Source organism: Astatotilapia calliptera, chromosome 5 (genome assembly GCF_964374335.1).
Source record: "Astatotilapia calliptera chromosome 5, fAstCal68.1, whole genome shotgun sequence".
In the NCBI taxonomy this organism is placed as follows: Eukaryota; Metazoa; Chordata; class Actinopteri; order Cichliformes; family Cichlidae; genus Astatotilapia; species Astatotilapia calliptera.
The window spans coordinates 7479246-7498003 of NC_137426.1; the positions used below are offsets into that span (position 1 = coordinate 7479246).

Sequence of the window (18758 nt, forward strand, 5' to 3'; positions counted from 1 at the left end):
ATGTTAGGGAGCGTATTGCCATTTCTTCATAACTGAAGATCTTAAGTCTATATTAAAATAAAAGTATTAAAATATATGTAATACTTCTTCACTTCAAAAAATTTTCACACAGTCCCTAAATCTTTTCTTGGGTCCACCCACTGACCGAAAATAGCTCAAAGCGCATCTTCTAAAATCATGCGGCATGATAAACTGGTTGTGTCTCAATATGAAATATGCCTTACTATAAAAACATCCTTTCGATAAGACATCTTAAATAAACCAATCAGCATAAAAAGCTGCAAACAAACGGCTGCAAGTGGCACTGGCGTAATTAGTGACTCATCTGATTCAGTTTTTATTTCATTGCTGTAGTTTGCTCGCTACTGCTGCATTCAAGAGGGCACGACCATCCAGTTACCAACGTCTGAAGCTTACTGATAAAGGTCCTCCCCGTCGCCACCGGAGACTCCAATCCAACAGAACCGCTGGATGGCGCTAAAACACCAGCGCTGCATCAGGAGGCTCCACACGCGCTGGTGATGAATCCGGCTGCTCTCTCATCACTCGGACAGCTCAGATCCATTTCTCCAACTGCGAGAAAACGTTGCCAAACACCCATCTGCAACCAGTATGTTGAAGGGGGATTGTAAAAATCCACTGCATCCTTGAATTCAGAAAGTATGAGTGACGGTCCGGCGTGTTGTCCAGCTGCCGTGGAGCTCTGGCGGATGGGAAGTTGTGAGTCAGAGGCGGAGGACCAGTAACTTTTATAGACTTTCAAGTCCACCGCCTCCAAGTATCCAGCAGCCCCACTTTAGACTCATTTCTCTCAGGGATTGTGCGTCTGGAGAGCTTAACATTAGACCAGTGTTTTAGGTTATGTGTTGTCCAGGGCGTCTTGTAGCGACAAGGAAATGCCATTTGCCTAAAGAAGAGGCTTCCGTTTTTTTGTGGCTGGCAATGGAGAATAAATGAAAGGGACAGTTCCCGGGATTAACTGAAAGAACAACGGCAGGTAGGTTGGAATTAGAGTTTATAATTTGTTATTCCTATCTGTGGAAGTGGATATATGTATATTTATATATCTATATGTATATCTATCTATCTCTCTATAAATGATTGCAATTAATATTCTGAATTTCTAATGCTTAACAACTCATGTGCGACTGTGAAATGGCAGCAAAATCTACGATTGACTATGATAAATAGCTTTTTACAAATCATCAGGCAGCAATGGGCTACTGGAAACTCATGACTTTAGGTGGCGTACAGGTGTAGCCGCAGGCTGGCAAATGTTCAACTTTATGTTCTCAAGATTCAGTGAATATTAGATGTGGGCATCAACATGAATCCATCACTGACAGTTCCGATTGGACAAAAAGTTTCCCCTCTGAGAGATCTGCCCATGTGCACAAAGGCACGAAAGGAACTCCCTTCTATGTGAAAATGTATGCAAGCAACATGCTACTGTTTTAAGTAGTATCTATCTATCTCGGACCCCCAAATCTCCATATTCCACATCACTGGTACCTTGGCAAAGGTAACTCTAAAACATAAACGTTGCTCCCTGCAGTGCAAAGTTAAATGTAGAGCTGAATTCACAGCAGGTGCAAGTGTGCTTCCCTTTAACCCCAACATAAGAGAAAAGCAGCTCCAGCTATAAACAGCTTGTTTGTGACTTCAGCAAAGTACAGTGGTGTTATCTCATTGTATTATATTGCAAACACGCAGAAGGAGTCCCTAATGAGAACTGGCTCATGTGTTTGGTGTCAGCTGTTGCACGCAGACTGTAGATATTTATTATTATGCCTGCACGCCACTGTGAATATATTCCTTTCTTGCAGCCTTGACTTTCCACTCTCCCTCTCCTAATTTGTTTCATACGCTCTACTTTTTTTTTAAAAATCCACCTCAGTCTATCTACTTGTTCACCTTGTTCTTTCATTTGCCCTTCATCCTCTTGACAAGTGTTGTGTGGTCAGCTTTTTTTTTCTTCCCCTCAATTAGTGCTATCATCGCATTTCATCCTGCAGAATATGGGGATGGTAATAACCTTACACTCCTATTGCGGGGTGATACAATTCTGCTGTGATTAATTGAAGTCCCCTCAGAGAGTCAGAGGAGGTGTAGATCTTCCCTTTCACACTCACTGACAGGCAACCCATTATATTGTTTTATAGATCGCCGTCAGTAGCCCTTGAAGCTGCCTGCGGCCCACTGTTGTTCTGGAGGGTTTTATTGTGCAGCGTTATTGGCTGGTAATGCTGACAGGCAGAGCAAAGGCCACCGTGGGATTAAGGGAGATGGGATCCCTGTGACAGTTCCACTGTATTTGACAGTAAACTGGAAACTTGGAAGAAAAAGATTTGCTCGCTCTGCAGTGGTAGTTGTAAAAAAGAAAGAAGGAGATGAAGAAAAAAAAGTGGGGATTTGTTATGAAGTCACGTTCACCATAACATTGGCTTACTTCACATCTGCACAGAGTACTCTAACAAGTGGTGAAACAAAAACGGGCCGTTGGTATGCAACAAAACACACTTTAGTAATGCCAAATAAGTAGCTGGTACAGGTAAGACAGATTAGCCTGCAATTTCTATAAAGCTTCCATTAGACAGACATTGCAACAAACAACAGTGCCTGAAAAAGGCAGAGTATAGACTGAGGCTTGGAGAGAGTACTTGATATGCATGAGCCACCAGGTGATTTCCAGAGGAAGAGAACACCATGGATAAGAGGCTTGTGTCTAGTTTTAAGGAGCCACCCCAGGCAGTATTTGTGTTCTCTGCCAGCTTCCTGCTCACTCTGTCAGATCAATAGGGCATAATAGAAGAGTGCGGATTGTGTTTGCAGGCATGAGACAAAATAATACAAGCAATGTATTGTTTTTTCACCTCGTACATGTGTTGTGTAGTTGTACAATTAAGATTGCCTGTTTGTACTGCACATCTTCTATTTTTTTGCATTTCCTGATGTTTGAGCATGTCAAGCATGTCCGCATGTGCACGTTACATATACATTTGACAGCCCAGTGCTTTGACACCGAGAGCATTGCAGAGCAGCACCACGACTTAACCATAAAATCTGGGGTATTGCATCATTCCACACATTCTCTATTCACCACCAGCCCTGCAGATTTGGTTTAGCGGAACAATAAAAAGTCAGCCATCTATCTACATGATTACACCCGATTTCAGCACCTCAAGATTCGGTGCTCAGCGGTGTCCATAGGCTAATGTGTTTAGAAAGCACAGTTTGTTCCACCTATCAAAGCGCCAGCTCGAGCTGCTGGGGTGAATCCATCGGGTGTTTAAAGGGAAATTCAAAGCACCACCATAGCGAACGAAGTGCAGCATTGTGACGCTTGCATGCAGCTCTGTCATGTACAGTGGAGGAGGAGGAGGACGAGAGGACAGCACATCCCATGTTTTATAGATGCCATTTAAAGGTGCATGCCTGGGATGGGCTGGCTGAAATGAACTGTAACAACAGACTAAACACCAAGACAATAAACTAACAAATTGGTTTTCTGGAAGCCAGCAGTGTCCCACTCACTCGCCTGGGCTGATGTGTGGCGAGCTGTTTTTTTTTTTTGTTTTTTTTCCCTGAGAGATTAGGCTGTGAGCACAACTCCATCTCTTATTTATTCATGCTGATTTGCTGTGTGCATGTTTGGCTGTGGGTGTGTGTGAGAAAGGGAGACGGGGAGCAAGAGAGCACGCGTGTGTGTGCAGTTGAAGTGTAGCGGTGTTTGTAAAAAAGTGGGTGTTTTCCGGAGCATTTATATGAATGGTGTGTGTGGGGGGCGCATCGTGCTTGTGTGTACAGGCTTCAGCATCGCCTACTGCTTGATTAAAATTGTGTTGTGCGTGTTGTGAGGTCATTGCAATATATCAGCTCCCTCTGTTGTTTGTTCAGTATACATGACTGAAGTAGAGACACTCATAAGGTTCACCTGACAGTCTTGGAAAAGCTAGATCTACTTGTCATCTGTTTAAACAAATTTTTTAAACTTTGAGATTGAATCATTTGATAGATTTTTTTTGGCATCATTGTTTTCTGTCTGGATGTCTAGGTATTCAATTTCACGATTTGGATACATGTTTTGTTCATAACTATTAAACAAAAATCTGCACCATGTCAGCTTGGGTGCCTTTCATCCCTCTCACTCACAGCAGGAATCATCATGCTTGACTTCATGTTATTATTTCTTTGTAGCTAGAATAGCACCTTGAGAAAAATGTATAGACAGTTATTATTAAAAAGTTAGAAAGGAATCATGTTTGGTTAATTCTTAAAAAACCAATGCAGGTTTGAATCATTTGCATTGTATCCACAAAGATAAGATAAGATAAGATAAGACTTTATTAATCCCACAACGGGGAAATTAGTTATAGAGTTATAGAGTCTAACTGCTGTTGGGATGAATGATCTGCGAAAGCGCTCCTTCCTGCAGCGAGGGTGTTTCAGTCTCTGACTAAAGGAGCTGCTCAGCCCACTCACATACTCATGCAGTGGGTGATGTGGGTTGTTCATGATGGATGTCAGCTTTACTAACATCCTCCTATCGCCAACCATCTCCACAGACTCCAGGGGACATCCCAGCACGGAGCTAGACCTCCGCACCAGTTTGTCAATCCTGCTCCTGTCCCTGTCCGTGCATCCACCCCCACAGCAGGCCACTGCATAGAAAAGGGCAGATGCTACCACAGTGTCATAGAATGTCCTTATTAACTGCAGACTCTGAAGGACTTCAGTCTCCTCAGCAGGTGGAGTCGACTCTGGCCCTTCTTATACAGGATGTCTGTATTTGTAGTCCAGTCCAGTTTATTGTTGAGTTTTACAGTTAAAGTTTTACAGAACAAAAGTTCGACACCCTGAAAGAGCTCTGCTGTGACAAACAACAGTGATTCTTTCCTCTATAAGATAACTACAGAGTTTCCCACCTCCCCTGTCATTAACATCAGCACAAAAACTGTGCCAGGAGCTTCGTTATGTGGGTATCTATGGCTGAGCAGGTAGGTTAGTACTTTTGTTCATATAGCGTATGTTCCCTAATTTTGGTAGGTTAAATCATTCACTTCTTCAGTGACATGCATTTATGCCACATAAGACTTTGTATACAGTAGAGCAAGTGGACATTTTTTGCATTCTGTGATGATCCACAGAGAGACATTTTTTAAAATTAGAATTAAATACACATTTTCACAGTTGAATGCCTTTTTAAATATTTAATACAATTGAAACTATTAATTAAAGTCCTAATCTACAGTACTGTATATTACCGCTTTGTGATTTGAGTTCTTTCTCCCCTGCAAAATTTCTGCTCTGGGAGTGGCAATACTCTCACTGTACTGTTCAGTGAGTGACATGCTGCTGTTTCTAAGTGGTCATTTTACCTATAAAGCTGAAATCACAACACAGCCATAATCTTTAGCTCATAGGTAATTTTGTGATTTTGTGAGATGATGCCATGGCTATAAAGTCTGTCTGTGCTGCCTGATTCTTCACGTATGCTGCTGCTGAAGGTCCAGAGCACAGAAGCAGTCAGGATGGCCCGGTATTGGAACAGCCTTACACTGTTGGGAGAGCTCTGTTATAGCTTTAGTCACCCCCAGCTGTGGTGTCCCATCTTTATATCATTAAAACAAAGGGAACCATCAAGTAGAGGTACTTTTTGGATAATTTAGCTGCAAATCTCAAGATGTATCTGAGTAAAACACATGTACTGTTTATGATTTGTTGAAGCTGACAATAAAGCTTTTGAGACAACTAACAGTTTAGATTTTTGCACCTTGTTCACTTAACTGTTACAGTTTTTGGAGTTTTCATACCTTGTTTGATCATCTTTATCCCCTCTCACATTCATCTGGTCAAGTTGAAAACTCGTGGTGTTAATTACTTATGTATGACACTTTTAAATGGATTCTTTCAACATGGAACCGGCGCAGTCTCCTGACAGCTTGTTGTACATGGATTTTCTAAGACCCAATGGTTCAGTCCACTCAGTGAAGACGCTTAGTATAGAGCAGAGGTAATACATGACTCTTCCTGGGTAATTCTCCAGCTGACTCTCAAAGTCTTGAAGACACTGAGGACAATTAGGTTTGAATGGATCAGAGCCTCAGAAGGGAAATTCACTCTTCCACGGAGGTGGTTTTCAGCTTTGCCGGGCATCAGACTTTTCTACCAACAATCCTTTCTTTTGCTCTCCTTTATTCCTCCTTTTTGACGGCTCTTCTGTTGTTAGGCAGATTTTGGCAGCTCTCGCTCACAGTATTCTACCATTGGGCCTACATCTCATCAATGTCCTCCTGAGTACAGCAACAAAAAAACTAAATTCTCCAAGCCTTCAACCATCCACCTAGTGAAAAGGTTGGGGAATTGCAGATTTGAGAAACCCAAATCCTAAATTGTGGTCCTTAGGGGAGAAAGGGTGCTATCATTTTTTTGTTGGCAGACTCTTTTCTCTTGGCAGACTTTTGTGGTGCCTGAGGGTCCATAGCAGTATGTTTTTTTCCTCTCATATTTTGTATGGTGTTACTGTCAAGCTCCAAATCATGCCTGTAATCATTAGACTACAATCTGGGTAAAAATTGCAATTACAGGGTGTCGTTTCTGGCTTGTTATTTTAATTTAATTTTTTTGGTGAGAGAGCAGGATCATGGCAACCCTGTATTATTAAGATGAAAGAAATCAGACTCAAAAAAAGAGACAATTAATGGCAAAGGTCTCTACATGCGCATCATGCGGGAAGGCTGATTTAGGCTTTCTTTTCCAAAATTGAAAGTTGCACTGGTTCCTGCTCTGGTTTTCTTACATGAATTTAGAGCTCATACTTTCTTTTTCTCCTACCCCTCATTATGTAAAAATGCAATTTTGTGACCTGACATGAAGTCCGGTCAGGTTTTTCCATGATGAGAGCCCAACAGTGGAAGAGGTGAGGACTTCTTCAAAGCAGGCTTCTATTTTCAGAATGCCCTTAAATATTGTGCAGAAGCCAGCAGCCAAACCTTGGTGTAATGAACAAAATGAAATGTGGGTACTTGTATTTTCTTTGCACTATGACAGAATTAGCTCAGAGGTAACTCCGGTTCATGTTCCTCTTTCATCCATTCAAACACGCCTCCTCTTTCAGTCAGTTACGTACATGAACAATAAATACTTCACATTTCATTTTTAATTATTCTTTTGCAGTTTCGCCTTTCAGTTGCATTTGGGTAACCGATGACTAATGAATGAAGCAGACTTGTGTATGTGTGAGAGAGGAAATGGGGAACGTTTGGAAGCATGAGCCAGGATTGTCAGGCGGGGGGTCAGATGGGCTTATTAGTGCTTCTCCTGGTGGTGGGAGACAAAACAATTACCTGTAAAAACTGTTATGTAAAAGCCAGACTTTTAAAATGTTTTTAAATGATATAGCAATGATTAACTGTTTTCATTAACTAAAGAAATTAGAATTTAGAAGAAATTGTAAAGGCATGGATGACAAAATTGTGAGAAAGTACACCCACTACTGTTTGAATACCCGAGCTTAACAGATACTTTATCAGCTCTTCACTTGAAGCTAACTTTTAATGTAACCTTCACAGTTACTGCCGCTTCTTCATTTAAAGCGGTAATGTCGAGCATCTTTTTAATTCATCTGATAATGTTAAAGCTGAAGCTGCTGCATACACAATGTCTTGACAGTGTGGAGGAATATTTCACTGTAGAGTTTAATATTTGAAGTTCAGTGCTATTTGGCATCGAATGGTTCATTTTACTGTTGAAGTGTCAGACCTGAATATCGGTACCGGCTACCACATTTCTGAGATTGTATTGTTGCTTCATTATTTTTACAAGCTCTGCATGTGTGGGCATCCCAATTCTTTGTCTAAACTCTTTGTTTTTGTTTTGACAGAGCTTTCAGGAGTCAGTTTTAAAAGTACAAAAATTGAGCCGCTTATCTTCCATTGATTTTACTTTCTAATTTGGCTACAGTTTGAATCATGTTTTCAACATATAATTTGTTTGTTTCTTTGATGCTATTGATGCTTCATTATTGTTACTTCTTTACTTTTTTCCTTGGTATGTTTTTCTTTTTTTAAAGAAAATGACAGAATACATATGTTTCTTTTCAAATCAAGCTCTTGTAGTCTAATAAAATTAAGATTAGACTATGTATAATAATGTAGGCTCCATTTAATCAGTAGTTTCAATAGTCATGAAACTCTGAAATGTGCGACACAAACCAGAAAATGAAAACATTTGCCTTCCAAGTAACATGTTGGCTGCAGGAGTGAGGCACAGCTTATTAATATGGACCCCTAATATGGACTACTGCATCAATCTGCTGGTGACCAAAGCAATCACAAGTAGCAGTTCCCTCTTTGCAACTGATTTTTTTCAAGCCAGTGGTTGTTGACAGCTTATCGCCCACGGGTCTCTAGGCCTGTGTGACTGGACCCTTAAGTATTAATAAATAAAAATATGAAATTAAATTCATGGCATCACTTGCTATGAAGTAACTGACATCTCTGATCATCTCAGGACTACATACCCTGTTGTTAAATATTACTTTACACTAGTTTTTGCTCACAGATTTGTATTAAATCTTTCTGTTTTTCACAGTGCCTATGCCGTGGCTTGTTACCTTGTTGGTTTGTAAAGAGTCTGTGGAGATGACAGACAGGCAGAAAGAGACACTGTTGCAATGTTACATGAATTGATCTCTTTACATAAATGTAATTACTGCTACTGTGAAGGACGTCACATGCTAGTTACATAAATTCCTACAACACTGCATCTTTTCGACACATGACTTTCTTAAAGCGCAAAGCTCTGCCCATGTGACCTCAGACATACATGCTGTTATGTAGATAAACAGATGCTCAATTAGAAGAATTTTGCGTTGAATTCAGAATCTGTGATTGATGATTTTAAGATTTTAAGCTTAAGTGGCAGTCATAATAATAATAATAATAATAATAATAATGGGAATATAATATAAATGTTCTGTATGAAGCAGTAGGAAATTTAGAGAAGCCCTCTGTAAAATCAGAAATCAAATAGAAATTAGTTTTACCCTGGTGACAGTGTAAACAAACCATTATATGCATTAAAAAAAGGGAAGGGAATTTATGAGCCTCCATAAACAATCATATGTTCTTTGTTCTGCCAGAGAATCTCTTGGGCAGTACTATTCTGAAGTGTTCACCCCCAATCTGCCATAAACAGAGTAAACTTCCAGAACGGCTGGTTAATCAGTGTGCTAACTTGACTCTAAAGTTCGCACTTCTGTTGAGATTCAAGAATTAAGCATGTTTGCATGTGGATTCCATTTCCGGTCGGAAAATCACATTAAATGTTGAGAAAACTCACAAAATCTAATTCGAGTAAAAACATCACTGATCTTATTCCTGTTTTTAAGGGATTCAACTGGATACAAGAATTTGTAATGATGGGCCTTGTACCATTTTAGAAAGAGTGGCACGATGCTGCCCAGACCCTTTGTGTCTGTGTGAAGATTCAAGCTTAGGGTCTCTTGTAGATTCATTCATTTCATCCACCCATTTTCTCAGTCGCTTATTCAATTTTGTGTCACAGGAGGTGCTGGAGCCTTTCCCAGCTGACCTGTTTCCCAGGTACATCAGTCTATCACAGCACCAACTCTATCTCTTGTAGATTCTCTTATCGTTTTCCTCTTGTGGCCACTCTTGTATCTGTACTGCACATGGACGCTTTCCTGCAATACAGTTCTTGTGCTTAGATGGATGTTCCTTTTCTACACCAGTATCAATTTTCAAATACAAGGCAGAATTATAAAGGATGGATTGAAAATGCATTTTATTTCCTATCCCTGTGCGCTCTCCTTGCACTCTTGTCTTTCCTTCAAATACACATCGTATTCACATGCACACACAACAACTACTTCACCGCAATGTGTGGGGTGACTAATTTCTCCTGGGCTTTGGACATAGGTGTGTGTGTGTGTGTGTGTGTGTGTGTGTGTGTGTGTGTGTGTGTGTGTGTGTGTGTGTGTGAGTGAGTGAGTGAGTGAGTGAGTGAGAGAGAGAGAGAGAGAGAGAGAGAGAGAGAGAGAGAGAGAGAGAGAGAGAGAGAGAGAGAGAGAGAGAGAGGGTGAGAAGGAGAAAATGAAAGAGGAGAAGCAGTGGTCCACTGGCAGCTCAGAAGAAGCCGCCCACACCCAACAAGCCTGATACCACCTCTTGTGTCATCCCTTAGCTGACAGTCTATCTGTTCTGCCTCATAAACCAGTGCATGCCCAGAGCACCCTAAATGCGTATAGCCTCTATGGGACCATATCAATTTGATCACTGTTTACTCCCCAGCTTCACATACTGGAGACAAATCACAATCAATGCACAAGACAAATTGAAGTGTGCAGTTTTTGCATCCAATTTGAGCTATCTCTGCTGGATTCTGTAGAGTGGAACGGCTGCCAATCACTAGGGCTTTGTTTACTCTCTGTGTCCTGCTGACAACTGGCTGGTACAAAATATCAGCTGCTGTAATGTCACACACTGTGCCTTTGTACAGTTTGATAAACACTGAACTGAAATAGGCCATATGGCACTAAAATCCGTGATGCATGTTGTGCACATACAGTTATAAGAGAAAACAACAGCGCTGTAACGCTAATAGTCATTTAGATTTATTTTCGATTTATCACCAGAGAAAGCTTTTTAGAAACTATGTGTTTAAAAAATATTTTTTTTTCTGTTCAAAGAATCTAAAGTAGCTCAAAGAAAATGAAGTGGTTTGATGAGTTGCAACGAGTAATTGTCCAGATCTGCAATGAATGAGTGAGATTGGACAAAATCTGAGCAGCAGTTCAACAAGAACATTACTAGAAAGATTTTCCTCAGATATGCAAATATTACTGAGTTTTAGTACCCCTTTGTAACCCCCGTATGTTTTATAAACTTTTTTGCTTTGCAACCAAAACCCATTTATTAACCACTGTCATGAAGCTGAGTTGATATTTTAATCATTGTATCTTTATTGGTCCACAATTGGTACATTCCTCTTGCGGTTACCTCATGGATCTGGAAATGTGACGATGGGCAGCAAAAAGAAAGAAAACATGGCTCTCATTTTATTTTTCAGGACTTTATCTGCTAGGGTGTCCAGGCACAGAACCTCCTGGGATAGGATGATGTAGTCTGGCTTTAGTACTGTGTGGTCTCCCGTTAGGTCTTCAAAGAACTCTCCACTCGCTATTTGTCACCTCACTGCTGATGAGCTCTCAGAGTTAGATAAAATTTGTGTATCACATCTGATCAGCACCCACCCCAAGACACACATATGTGCTCGATTTGGGCACAAAGAAGATCAGGGATATATTTGTTTCACCTGGTTGATAAATGAAGCAGCAAAGCATTAAACTCGATCTCCACACTTGTAAAGCTAGAGTTGTGTTATATGTAACATACGTCTGTGAAGGTTCTCAGTCATCCAGGTCATCGTAGTCAAAGGAGCTTGCAAAGAAAAGTGTCTGGACTTCTTTAAGTTGCTTGAAGACGTTTCACCTCTCATCCGAGAAGCTTCTTCAGTTCTAAGGTCAAATGGTGGAGAGTCCCAGATATAAACCTAGTGGGAGTGACCCCCCACAGAGGGACAAAAGGACCCCCTGATGATCCTCTAATCGCCTGAGCCAAGGTGGGAAACTGGGCGTGGGTCCCAATCAGCCAGAGTTTCGGGTGTGTTCATTGTGAAACCTGGCCCCACCTTATCATGCGAATTCCTGAGGTCAGATGGCCCAGGATGTGAGTGGGCGTTAAGGCGTCTGGGAAGGGATCTCAAAACTGGATTATAGATGGCAGAGAGTTGGTGTCGTAAACCACCGCCTCTGTTCAAAGATGGTCACTCACAGTGGACATAGATGGCTTCTTTCACACCATCTGTCCTCTCTGTCCAAAATGTGAACATTGGCATCCTCGAAAGAGTGTCCTTTATCCTTAAGATGCAGATGGACTGCTGAGTCTTGTCCTGTGGAGGTGGCTCTTCTGTGTTGTGCCATGCGCTTGTGAAGTGGCTGTTTGGTCTCTCCGATGTAGAGGTCTGGGCATTCCTCACTGCACTGTACAGCATACACCACATTGTTAAGTCTGTGTTTTGGCGTTTTGTCTTTCGGGTGAACCAGTTTCTGTCTGAGTGTGTTGCTGGGTCTGAAATGCACCGGGATGTCGTGCTTGGAGAAAACTCTCCTGAGTTTCTCTGATACACCGGCTACATAGGGGATGACAATGTTGTTGCGTCTGTCCTCCCTCGCTGGTGTCTGATCTTCTTTTCTGTGCCTCTTTGCTGACTTTAAGAACGCCCATTTAGGATAGCCGCACGTTTTGAGTGCTTCCTTTACGTGTGTGTGTTCCTTCTTTTTCCCTTCAGGCTTAGAGGGAACATGTTCTGCCCGGTGGTGTAGGGTCCTGATTACTCCAAGTTTGTGTTCCAAAGGGTGATGGGAGTCAAAGAGGAGGTACTGGTCCGTGTGTGTGGGCTTCCGGTAAACTTCGATGTTGAGTTTGCCGTTCTCTTCAATGTGCACAGCGCAGTCCAGGAAAGGCAGACAGTTGTCCTTTGTGTCTTCCCTGGTGAACTTGATGTTCTTATCCACTCTCCACCATTTGACCTTAGAACTGAAGAAGCTTCTCGGATGAGAGGTGAAACGTCTTCAAGCAACTTAAAGAAGTCCAGACGCTTTTCTTTGCAAGCTCCTTTGACTATGTAACATACGCTTATTTCACCCAACTGGTGACGTGACTTGGAAGCTTTACTCCTGACAATGAACACCTTGCTGCTTCGCGATCAGAGACGTAATGGAGATATTTTTGCTGTAATTCCCATTCTCCCACTTGTACGTCTCTTAACACCTCTTCCCCTGGTCCTAATTTATTTAAACATCTAAAACAGGGACCTCAATTATTCACGTCCCCCAGCCGTCTGTGGCCCTGCCATGGCCTCCTGTGGCACTTCGGTGAAAAGTGTGTCTGGATGGACACATTCCCAGGCTGCTCATTAATTGATGCCTCAGTTGAGACCAGAGGGCTAGTGCTCTCTTGCTCCTGTTCTCTTGCTTTCTCTGCCGATCCAGCATGTCGTCTCATCCCTCTCTGACACGCAGGGTGGGAGAGGTGTTCTCAGACGGTGTGATGTCATGCAGTCGTTGTAAAAAGGCTCAAAGGGTGCTTTCACCCCACTGGACCGTTAAGAGGAAAGACTGTGTTGGACAAGGCTTTAGATCTGAAGGAAAAATTCTCTTCACTCAGCAGGAGTCAAGACTGGTGTAAGTGGACAATGTACTTTTATTTTTTAACCTCTTTTTTTTCTGTCCTTCCCACATGCTTCCGTCTTCTAACTCTTGCACTTGTTTAGTTTCTATGAAGCTGGGTCCTCATTCAGCTGAGTGTGTGGGTGATGTTTCCATCCTTTGCCTAATTTAAAGAGCAGTCTACAGCAGAAGGGAAGGTTCAAGGGGGTCAATATACTAAACATTTGTCCCAGGGAGCATAAAAAGTGCAGGCTAAAACAAGATGAAAAGTTGGGCAATTACGAACTGCAAAAATCATAGAAGACTGTGTTTTTTCTATTCATTAAATGGAAAGGCTACAGTAAGAACTGGCTTCGGGCCAAGCAAGAGTTTATTATCTTTTTCATTCCTAAATGTGTAACAATCTATATTTGCCCTGAACCGAGACATGTTTGCCTTGTGAGCCAATCAGTTACTGTCAGATATCTTTATTATCTACATAGCCAAAATTTTCAAGCTCGAGTTCAACCTGGAAGATTGTCCAGTCTTGAATGAACAGCGGACACAATTAAACACGTACAATGTGTTGACTCACTGCACCTGTTCATTCTGAGCTTTAATCAACTTTCCCAAACCGTGTATGATCACAATCAAATGACTTCTTTTTTTTTTTTTTAACAAGGTTGCTATGTCCCCAGTTTTTGCAAAAAAAAAAAGAGAGAGTGAAAAGCAGTGTGGACTTTTGAATCTTTTAAAGCTGAAAATACTCAGGTGGAGTTCATCACTAATTAAAATTGGTTATAATATTTTAATTTGATTTATTTTTGTTCGAGAGTCAGGGTCAGATGTTTAAACAGCATTCACTCAGGATTTTAGTTACACTAAGAAAAATGATCTTTTAAACATATTTCATAACGGTGCATCAGTAAGTCTCATTTTCATTAAGCTTTTCATTACACGCTTTTAGATTGAAATAGACTAGATCGTATTCAGAGTTCTAGAAAAGTAGTTTATTATTAGTTCTATCACATTTTTAAATGAGAACAGCCTCCTCCCATCCATGCAGGACCTAATTGGTGCAACTTCTTTCTCCGAAAAATGTGTTAACCGCTTAATTTGTAAAGAACAGTTTGAAAAATCGGGTTTTATATGTGAGACATCTCTGTACGAGCTTTTGTAACTGTAACTCTTCATTCACTCAAATATTTCCTACAACTGCCTGCAAACTTCAACCTGAGAATTAGCTCTGGCTTCAGTTGTCAAACTCTCTTAAATGTTAAATGATTGTCTTTAGCAGTACTGCTGGTCGCTGCTGTTTAAATTTTCATTAATAAAAGCCATGTCGACATTGTTTAGTATTACTACAGTCCGTCACATGCAACACACACTTCTGGTGCTCGTTCAAGTCAATGATGCTAACAGCAAATCCTATTTACATAGTTGACTATTCACTGAAAACACAAATCTCTTCAACAAAGATGCATCAGTGTGAAACACTGCCAATGTCAGTGCCACTACTAATTAAGGTTTGTTAAATGTACTACCTCCATGACACAGCATATCTCTGCTTAACTTCTATTTGTAAAATTTGTATTTGTTGCACCTAAAAGCCTTTGAAAAACTGTGGCTATTTTTTTTTTACCTGCCACAGAAAGTTAAAGACAAGGCAGGGCACTCAGAGGCCAAATAACGTCCAAAATACAGTCTTTAATCCAGAAAGAGATCAAACATGGAGACGCAGTCAGAGAGAGAAAGACGAGTGAAAAGGAAAGGTCCAAAAACAAGTACAATATAAATCAGGAAGAAATAATGAACAGGGAAACCTAGGAGAAGCAGGAAAATGCAAACACATGCCTGGAATGATTACCAGTTGCATTCAACATACATAAATTGACAAGTGAGAAGTGAAAAGCAGAACATAAAGATAAAGACTAATAGGAAAAAGGTGTGGCAGGGAAAACACAGGTGACTGTATTGAGGGCGGGGCAAACAATTCACAAATTACTCAAGAGAAACCAATGATGACAGGATCAGTGCTCCCTGCTGTATTATTTTGCATTATTATAAAAATATCCCCTTCAAACTTGATGCATTTAGAGGTCTGGACAAAGTATCTGATCAAGTCCTTTGAAACTTGGTTACATTTATGAGTTACAAACCCTTTGGTGATGTTTTTCCCGTATGTATTGTTTATTAACTATGTTTTCTTGAGGCCAGAAAAGATAAAACTTTTTGTAAGAATTATGTGAGCTAAGAAAAGCCGCAGTGTTTATTTTTCTTTGTGTTTTCTGTCTTGTTAACCATCTTCCAATCCCTTAATTCTTATATTTATATATTTATGTCTCACTTTCCGTGTTGGTGCTAGATCATTTATGTTGTTCTTTTGGAGGAATATATGTGAAAATATTTTAATTTGGGTTTGGTTGAGGTTTTATTATTACTCCAGGTTCTGATTAATAAGTGTATTTCCTGCTTTGATTTCTTTTTTCTAGTAGATTGCAAACTTTGTTTCCTGTGACATCTTTGATTCTTGCTTTTAGGTTAAGGTTATGCCAGGGCAGAATTTCAGTTCTGCATCCTTTGTCTTAGTTTAGTTGTGATTTTTTTCCCCCACTCTATTTCCTCTCTGTTTTTCCGTGTTCACGACGTTATCCTCTGGTGTTTCCTTGTCTCTGTCTTGATCTTTTAGTGTGAGTTTTCCTGCTTTCATGTTCAGTATGTTGTCTTCTACTTATCCAATTCAGGGATGCAGTAATAGTATCCCAGCTGTCATTTGGCGAGAGGTGGGGTACATTGTAGTGAGACTGCCAGTGTGTCATAGGGCTAGCACAAAGAAAATGACAACCACTCACTGGTTTTTAACTTTTGGGGTAGCCAGACAGAATCCGTGCAGGCATGGGGAGAACATGCAAACTCCACACACTGGGTTTGAATCTAACCAGCTGGTGGAATCACGCCCAGGATTTTCTTGCTGTGAAGTGACAGTGCTAACTGGTGTCATACTCGTTAAATGCTAGTACTCATGTCTGTCTCAATGACATTTGGCTATTTTACAGTTTTACTTTGATTTTTTGTTTTTCTTTCATTTCATGTCTTCCTTAATTCCCCTGATTGTCTTCACCTGTGTTCCCGTAGCTTCCAGTTTGTCATTCCTTAATCATCAATCTGTGTATAATTAAGTTCTGGCTTTTTGTACAATATCTGTTATATTGTGTTACACTTGCTTGCACTCATTTACCTTATTTATTGCGTAAATAAAAGGCTCCTCTTTTTAATTATATATTCCACTTGCAGTGTCCTGCATTTGGGTCTTCTCCACTTTTGACCTTGACATTTTTAATTTACTTCAGTATCCATATGCGCTTCATCTGTAGTTCAGATTTTTCTAAAATGCTTTTTCCTTGAGGCATTTTTTTGTTTTGATTTCTAATGTTTGACCTTGAGTGCAAGCTGTAGAAAATCAAGAGTCTTGAATCTTACGTGCTTCTTTTTCTTGAAACACAAAGCCTGCAATACAGGGGCCTGTCATGGATGCCTGAGTGGCCAGCCTGACCACTGTATTAGAACTGTGCAAGAAATCAATGCAGGAAATATAGAGGCAATTATTTTGTCTCCCACATTCGCTGACAAAGTAGCAGCTAAGCGAGCCAAGAAGAAAATACAGAATTAAAGAGAAGAAAGTAAATATGTCTGCTGTGGGGGTTTGTGGTTGTGTGAAGAGCATGTGGGTGATTTTCCTGTGTACTTGTGCAGAGCAGCAGTAATTAATGAGGACTGTGAATATTATTGATTTGTTGAAACTTGTACAGATATTTTTTTCATGCGTGTGGTAGTTTTGGAATGGCATCAAAGTCAAGTTCACGATTTTTGAGGTCAGAGTGCTGTAGGTATTTTTTGTCTATCCCTGTGATGCTTGAAAAGCCAATGCTCCACATCTAGCTCTTTTCAGTATATGAATCATGCACAGGATGTGCTCATTCCAATAAAGATCATTTAGTCTCAGATAAGACCACAATGTAGAAAACAGAACACTTCTTTGTTATCATCTTTGGGCATACGTCAGTGTTGGTAGCATATATTATATGCTTCATGTACAGGGTTTGCATTAAACAAAGGATTTAGGTGAAATGACTGTGACCCATGGGGATATTTAACATATCACTGTCCACCCACTGTAACTCACACCTAGACAACAGTAAGTTGGAACTCTTGAGCTGTACATTAAAGGGATGAGAGAAACACCAGGGAGTTTATTTTCTACTCCTAGTAGAGTGAAAAGAAGTTTATGCAGGCTGTACCACCAAGACAGCACTGACTCACTGTTAACTTTGTTCACATGTAAGAAATGATCTGTTATAATTACATATGCGTGGATTTTAGCTTAGTGAGTTCAAGTGGTTGTCTGCCTTTCTGTGTTGGCCCTGTGACAGACTGGCAACTTGTCCAGGGTTAAATTTAAATTAATGGTTATGTATGCTTACCCTTTTGAGCTGTTTTTGAGTGTGTAAAGATGGTTAGTTTTAGCAGTATAATAATTAAACACTTAAACACAATTAAAGATAATTAGGCTAATTAAACAAAAATCACTTATGTCTAAAATGCATCTTAAAATAAACCTTAAAATAATTAACCAATGCTTAGACTTGACATGGAGCCAATATAGACCTGTTCCTGATGGGCCGGATTCATGTCAGGAGACAGCAGCGTAATACCGCACATTTAGATGGTTAACAGACTTATTAAAAAGTTACTGAATTATTTTCATCTTGTAAACAGCACTCGTCTGCGGCTACAATTAAATCTGATCAATATTGTGAGTCTTAATTTATGAGTTCGACTCAGTGCCATAAAATCTTCTTCATCCGTCTCTTTTATAGTTCAAAATGAATTCCTTATTGATTCCATATTTCATTTCTGTCATTAACTTTGTGAGTTCTGGCATTTGCTCCTTAATCGGAGCTCGAACTTCATTACGCTCTGAGGTCTCTCGCGCAAAGCTTCCCAGTCTCTTATTTCCCCGTTAAATGAGGTGTGCAAAGATCAGCTGTAAGCCATCAGGAACAGAGGCTAAATGGAAGGGTAATATACTCCTGCTTATGCAAAGATGCACAGCTGCCATCTATGTATTAGCATTTGGGAATAACTCAAACCTCATAATCCTCAGGATAATTAAAAAGACCACTTTTTCCCCTGTATTGCGTATTATCTGCAAATGAGGTCTATGAGAAGTGAGAGACAGACTGGGGTTGGAGAGAAGGAGCTGATAGCTTGATGGTTAACAGTTTGTGCAGCTTCCACAGAATTAATGGTGTGAGAATTGACAGTGATTCTTTATTAACATATGGCATATCTCAGTCAGAAAACCCCTTCGGCACCACTGGGACTACAAAGTTGGATATGGACTTAGACATTTGCATTACATTGAGGTTTGTGAAGACATCTCCCCTCATAGCTCTGGAGTGAAGCCAGAGAAGACATGACTGAAGATGTTCTATGACACAGCTATAAGCATCCGACAGGACATCAT

The 18758-nt window shown here is 40.4% G+C and overlaps 1 protein-coding gene across 1 annotated transcript in view; it reads left to right on the top strand.

Moving 5' to 3' along the window:
- Positions 1-299: 299 nt before the first annotated feature.
- The window catches only part of tafa3a (TAFA chemokine like family member 3a), a 110923-nt gene continuing 92464 nt past the window's right edge, over positions 300-18758 (top strand). Inside the window, exon 1 of the mRNA XM_026166965.2 lies at positions 300-997. The gene's annotated coding sequence lies outside the window, so the exon portion shown is untranslated. The remainder of the gene's footprint in view (positions 998-18758) is intronic.